This window comes from Lissotriton helveticus, chromosome 3_1 (assembly GCF_964261635.1).
Source record: "Lissotriton helveticus chromosome 3_1, aLisHel1.1, whole genome shotgun sequence".
NCBI classification, from domain to species: domain Eukaryota; kingdom Metazoa; phylum Chordata; class Amphibia; order Caudata; family Salamandridae; genus Lissotriton; species Lissotriton helveticus.
This window is the reverse complement of record NC_136061.1, coordinates 1,316,412,551-1,316,419,533: the sequence shown is the minus strand read 5'-3', so window position 1 is coordinate 1,316,419,533 and position 6,983 is coordinate 1,316,412,551. Positions and strand designations below refer to the sequence as shown.

The 6,983-nt window shown below is 43.8% G+C and overlaps 1 pseudogene; it reads left to right on the top strand.

Moving 5' to 3' along the window:
* The first annotated feature begins 3,176 nt into the window (after positions 1–3,176).
* On the top strand, positions 3,177–4,102 carry LOC144824247 (coiled-coil domain-containing protein 43 pseudogene; annotated as a pseudogene).
* The last annotated feature ends 2,881 nt before the right edge of the window (positions 4,103–6,983 follow it).

Here is a 6,983-nt window from a genome sequence, read left to right as displayed (position 1 = left end):
CTTTCTGGATCCAGTCTGACGCCTGGGGGTATTCTAAGGTATGGAATCTAACGCTAACTTGTTTCTTTCAGATATATATCTCAACGACTTTCAGATAATGTCTCAGGACCTTCCACAAATACTTCCTGAAAACCTTAGTGGACTGTTTAGAGAATCTAGGATTCATTAAAAACAAAAGAAAAATATATCCTAACACCCTCCAAATCTCTGGAATTCCTCGGTTTCACCCTGGATACCTCCAAGTGCCTCCTCCTTCTCTCTTCTGCCAAAATAACAAAGATCAAGAAAGAAATAAGACACGTCTTGAGACAACAATACCTTCCTCTGAGGGACCTGGCCAGACCTCTTGGCCTTCTCTCCTCCTCTATTCAGGCGATTTTTCCAGGACTGCTGAACTATCGGGCCCTACACAGGATAAAAGGAAAAGCCAAAAGATCTGGTCTCTAGTACAAAGACCGGATTACCCTGGACCAGGAAACACAATCGGAACTAACCTGGTGGCTAGACAACCTAGAGGCATGGAATGGCAAAGCAATCTTTGGACCAGAGCCAGATTTTGTTTTAGAATCGGATGCTTCTCTCCATGGTTGGGGTGCATGTCTTCTCAATCAGAACACAGGTGTGATCTGGTCCCAAGAGGAATCTTCTCACCACATAAATTATTTGGAGTTAACAGCTGGCCAAGGGAGCTCAGTCATCTTAAAGATGGACAACATGTCCGCAGTTGCTTACATCAATCGTCTGGGAGGCACAAGATCTGCCGACCTCTCCAATCTAGCCAGGAGAATATGGATGTTCTGTCTGGAACACAAAATTGCACTCAAAGTAGAATACATTCCCGGAATGTCAAACGTCTCTGCCAATTGGAATTCCAGATTCCTTTTAGATCACAGCGACTGGAAACTCAATGTTTTCATTTTCAGAACCGTGAACAAGATCTGGGGCCCATTAGAGATATATCTTGTTGCGAGCAGACTAACGTCACAACTCGAGAAATATTTCAGCTGGATGCCCCATCCTCGTGCCCTAGCAGTGAACGCATTTCTACAACCTTGGTCAGGAATCAATGCTTACGTATTTCCTCCCTTTGCCATGTTCCAAAAGGTCTTACAGAAAGGGAGACAAGACCAGTGCTCCCTTGTCCTGATAACTCCGTTCTGGCCCTCTCAGGTTTGGTTCCCCACCACTCTGGAATTTGCATACAAGCCCCCCTTTCTAATCCCTACACAAGAGAATCTCTTAACAGACGTAAACGGAGATTTTCACTCCCTAATCCAAACAGGGAGTTTGAACCTTCTTGCTTGGAAAGTGTCAGGAGATCCAACGAAATCTCAAGGCTTTCGTCATCAGCTGCAACTCTCCTCAGAGTCTTGGGCCCCAGGCACTCACTACAGATATAATAACATCTGGAAATGCTGGGTTCGTTGGTGCCTGGAAATGAACTTGGATTCCCTAAAGGCACCTATCGTTAACGTAGTGAACTTTCTGGTCGAACAATTTGATAAAGGTTTAAGCTATAGGTCTATCAATTGCTATAGATCGGCCATCGCTGCTGGCCATATGCTTAATGGGAAAACGGTAGGTAAAAATGCCATTGTTTGCAGAGTAATGAAGAGCATTCGGCTAAGAAGACCTCCAAGACCCAAATGCGAAACCCTATGGGATGTAAACTGGACCTTTTCAACTCCTGGCCAGATAATTCCCTTCTGAATACAAAATTCCTCTCAATCAAGCTTGCAACTCTTCTTTGTCGTATCTCCTGTCATACGGTCTCTGATGTCAAAGCCCTGGAGATCTCTAACAGATCTTATAACATATTTGGGGTCAAATTACAAATTTACAGAATAACGAAAAACATGTCTTATTCAATCTTCTATCCACGTTTCGACCCTTGCCCAAAACTCTGTGTGGTTGAGTGCATGAGAGTATACGATCGGAGAATGTCTAGTCTACGCCCTGTTGATGAGAAACGACTTCTCATTTCTTTTGTTAAACCTTATAAAGATATAACCTCAACTTCCATTGCTAGATGGGTAAAAACTGTCATGAACATAGCAGGTATTGATTTAACAAAATGTCTAGCTCATTCTGTTAGAGGTGCTATGGCCAGTAAATCTCAATGGTCTGGAGGAAAATTGGATGACATTCTTAAAGCGGCCGACTGGTCGAACGCTAGCACCTTTGCTCGACATTACTGTAAGCCTATCGAACATATGTCTAATGTAGTGTTACAATGCTACCAAAATGCATAATGTTACCTCCATTCTTGTAATTAAATTGCAAATCTCCTATTACCATGACTAGAGAATCTAGATTTCATTAAAGACACAGAGGCTGTAAAGTACTATAAAAATATCCTAAAGTGCTATACCTACCAATAGCCCCAATCCCATTACCAAATAATCAGTCAGTTGGCAGTGAAGAAAGTTCAATCGTTTATTAAGCAAAGTACTCTATAGAGGAACCTCTCCAACCCTCACCCATCATGTGCGCGGAGAAGACTGTTGGCTCGTATTCAAACATGAGGTTATATACTTTTCGGTTCAACACATATTATCACAGTGAAGGAAAAACACCAGTTGGCCCTCGAGCTCCAGGGAAGGACCATATATGGCACACATGATTAGTTCAAAGCTTAACTATTTATTACTGGGAAGGTCAGGAGGGGTGACTCCCTTTCGTCTTGGTGCCCGGGAGTGTAGTCACAGCACCTCCAGGAATGCGCTTATCGCACCCAAAGCCAGATGCGACCTTGAGTCTCAGGACAGTCGAGTAGACAGCCTACGTTCAGCTGCTCCCAGTAATTCAGACGAACTAGGGCTTGACAACTGCTGGAGACTAACACGTGATCACAGCCCGTATTCGAGCATAGGTTAGGAAAATGGCGTCTGTATGGTTCTCGGCCTACTCTGTTAGCAATAAATACGCAAGGAGCGAATAAACGTTTGTTTCCCCTGCAAGCACATATAGATGTATATATATATTTTAAGCAAAAGAGGGTACGTGTAAATGCATCATGCTAACATAATTTAGGTCCGATACTCCTTATCAGACTCTCCAGGATTTCGCGATTTGCCGCGAAATCGGCACTTTTGTAAAAATGCCGCGATTATTACAAAGTGCCCGCGAAATCGGCACTTTTGTAGAAATCGCAGCATTTTCACTAAAGATAATGCATGCCGCTATATCCTGGGGGGTCTGAGCAGTGGCTGTCAACAGGTCATCCACTGCAAAGGCGGCGAGGCTGGCCGGCAGTCAGAGCACTGTCCCAGTGTGGAATGGAGTTGTCTGGCTTCCAGGTGTGGCTGGGATGGAGGCTAGACGCGCTGGAGATAGATAGCGCTGTGTACACGGCCTATATTCAGGGCCTGCTGCGGGAAGAGGAGAGCGACGAGGACAGGCTGGATGGCTGGATGCATTGCAGAGCGTTCTGGGTGCCTTCTTGGAGGAAGTTTCCTTAGACGATGTTTGTCAAGAAATTTTCACAAAATGGTTTGAAACTGAAAAATCATCACAATCTCAGGATAAGAAAGAAGATGAGATCAAAGCGATTGCAAGCATGATGGAGAAGCAGGCCCAGATTGTAGTGAAACCGAAGGAAATTTCAGAGGAAGAGAAACAGAGGAAGGCTGCTGTCTTGGCACAGTACGCCAACATAACTGATGAAGAGGATGAAGCGGATGAAGAGAAAGGAGCAGCTGCCACTGTGGCCATCCCTTTGGAAAAATCTCTCTTTAAAAATACAAATGTGGAAGACGTTCCCTGTGCAAGGAGGTTGGATAAAGAATCCCTTCGAGAGGAATCCCAGAAGAAGAAGGAGCAGGACAAGCAACAGAGAGAGAAGGATAAACTGGTTAAGCAAGAGCGTAAGGAAAAGGAAAAAAAAAAGAACGCAGAAAGGAGAACGCAAGCGGTAACATACCTGCAGAAAGACTTGCCAGAACTTTCCAAGGGGTTAATGCTGTGATGTGTACGATGCTGTATAAATAAATGCAAACATTAGTTGGGTTAGAAACATATGAACTGAAACAACAAAGGTCCAAACCTTTTTTTATGCAAGGTGTGCCAATTGATGTTTTCATTGACTGAATATACGGTATCATGTTGCCAATAGATCTGTACCAAAGGACTGCAGTGTGGTACATCATTTTACTACCAAATCGGAGTTTACTTATTAATCAAGCTCTGAAAGAGTCTAGTGGAGAATCCTTTTGAAACTAGGATCTGGTCCATCAGTTCCCTGGGATTTTTCCTCTCCATCAAGAAGACACTGAGAAGGCTATTTTAATTGATGCTAGCTGACTTTGTCTGCCCTCAGCAGTCAGACGAGCTTGTCAAAAACCTTGCCTTCACATCTATGTGAATTTTGCATTTTTATTATAAAAAATATATATATTCTTTCATAGGTGTGCGTGTGTGAGCTTGTGTGCATGAAGACTGTTCTTTTCTGTGGCTTGAAACATTTCTAAAACTCATTGTTTTGCCGGGCTACTCTTCTTCCAAAGTGTCTTAACTGCAGCATTCAAACCATTATTGTGTGGGTTTCGTTTCATTCGAGAACATCACACTGTCTTGATTGAGGTCATCCACTGCATTCAAGAGGCTAAACACACGTGACCATTCTGTCTTAGCCTACATCTGCTCTGACTCTTCACTTAGGACCTCTGGCAGTGACCTCTTGGTTCTTCTCTTATATCTCTTGCCATACATATCTCGTTCAAGTCTGTAAAATGAATAGACATATTAGTATTTACCATGATATTCACCTTGTTGGAGCCCCTAGATTAATTGCTCCTACCGTCACCACAAGTATGACCTTTTACTTTACAGCTATCTCATGTTTAAAAGGCCCAGAAGAGTAACATTTGAGAGAATGTGTGCAAACGTTGATGTTTAACCAAAACGTTATCTTCCAGTGGTGTGAGCAGAGCTCTCTAGTTTACAAGCCCATAGGTGAGTGAGTCATACATACCAAGCTTTTTCTTTGGGTTTTGGAACTTGTAGTTTGTTTACCCTATTATAACTACAGAGCTAAAAATCCCAACATGCAAAGTGAAAATCTGGACTAGTTGATAATTCAAGCACGGACCTGGAAACTGTAGTATTCTGGGTTTAGTGTTTATGTTACTGCACTTCTCTGCATCTAGCTACTCAGCCAGTGTGAGTGTTCCAGGTTAGAATGTGAGTGTGATTGACATGGATGGAATGCTTGTGTGACTGGTGAACTCTGCGTTACAACAAAATTGAGGAGTGTGTCATGAGGAGCCTGTCTCTGATTCACTATTCCGCTCGTGGAAAATCGGTGAGTAAAACCTCTTCCAAACAACAGACCATCCGCTGACTGTGGCAGAGATTTGAACTTTGTGCCAGCACCTTTGCCGCATCAAGTAATAAGCAGCAATTTGAACTTTGTGCCAACACCTCTGCCGCATCAAGTAAAAGCTATATCTTGTGTAAAAATTTGTCTGCCCCTTTCAGTGTCTGTACTTTCTGCTGCTCAACAGAAGGAAAGCATACTTAATTTTGCTGTGTGACACTTTAAACATCGAGTAACGTGAGGTGTCTAACTACTTACTTGGAGCCGGTTTTTCAGTTGGTGAGGAGCTCCTTCCATCTCCTCTGACAGCTCGTTATGGTGACGCAATCGAACCTTGCAGGAGGGTTCAGTTAAGAGGACGCGTCATGTTCTTTGTCATTGACACGTCAGCACTGCAGCGTGTACCGCATCGTGAGCCACCCGGAGCTACGTGATGAGCGTGCCGCCATCTTTACCATGACAACGTGGTCTGTTGTTTGGAAGAGGTTTTACTCACCGATTTTCCACGAGCGGAATAGTGGATCAGAGACAGGCTCCTCATGACGAACTCCTCAATGTTGTTGTAACGCAGAGTTCACCAGTCACACAAGCATTCCATCCATGTCAATCACACTCACATTCTAACCTGGAACACTCACACTGGCTGAGTAGCTAGATGCAGAGAAGTGCAGTAACATAAACACTAAACCCAGAATACTACAGAAACCTTTTAAGCCCTGATGGGACTTGTGGTCCCAGGGTGCACCACCACTGAATTGGGCACAGCTGCTGCATTGGGGAGGCGCTGACACCGCGATATAAAGCACCGCCTTGCCGCACGCAACGCGGGACGCCTGTAATGCTGTTTTGCTGCCCTGGGCTGTTGACGGGCAGTCTTTTGCTTTTCGAGGGAAACAAAGAGTCTACATTGTAAATAAACCTAGCTTCATGTTGTTAAATAACCAAAAAAACTAAGATATCTGTGTTTGTTTTAGGAAAAATGGCCAAATAAAATGCCGCAAAATTGCCGCTAAATTTCCATATTTGTGTCGCTAAATTTCCATTTTTGTGCCACTAAGTTTGCTAATCCGTGCCGCTATATCCTGGGGGGTCTCCTTATGCATGGGGAAACCATTTTTCATCCCTCAGAACGGCCGTTTTAGCATGTTGTAGCTAACTAAAACAGCTCCATCTTCAAATATTCCCTCATCAATCATCATTAAATCTTTGAGCTCCTGCTGAACTAACTGAGCCTTTACTGCTGCTGGGGATGCTCCAGCCACGGAGGAGGTGAGTTTGGCTGCGCAATAAGAGCAACATGCAGGTCCACATTGTACACAAAGGCAGCACGTGAATATGATACCGGCTATACATGCTAGCACTATCAGAATTTTCCATCCTCAAGAAGACAACAGACCCCAGAACCAACCAGAGAGAGACCATGTACCAGTCTCTACATGTATTTTGGAAGCCAAACTATGTAGCTTCTGGATAGCCAAATGAAAGGAGGGGGCGGAGTCAGGAATATAAACGCAGAAAGAACTGCCTATCAGACGGCATGCTCCTCCTCGATCTGCCAAGATAATGTCTAAAACCATACGATTGTGAAGTAAAATGAGTCTGGTCACTTGTAGCGCTACGGTTATATTAGTCAATATACCTGCAGTAGTGGTATTACCCCTTAAAC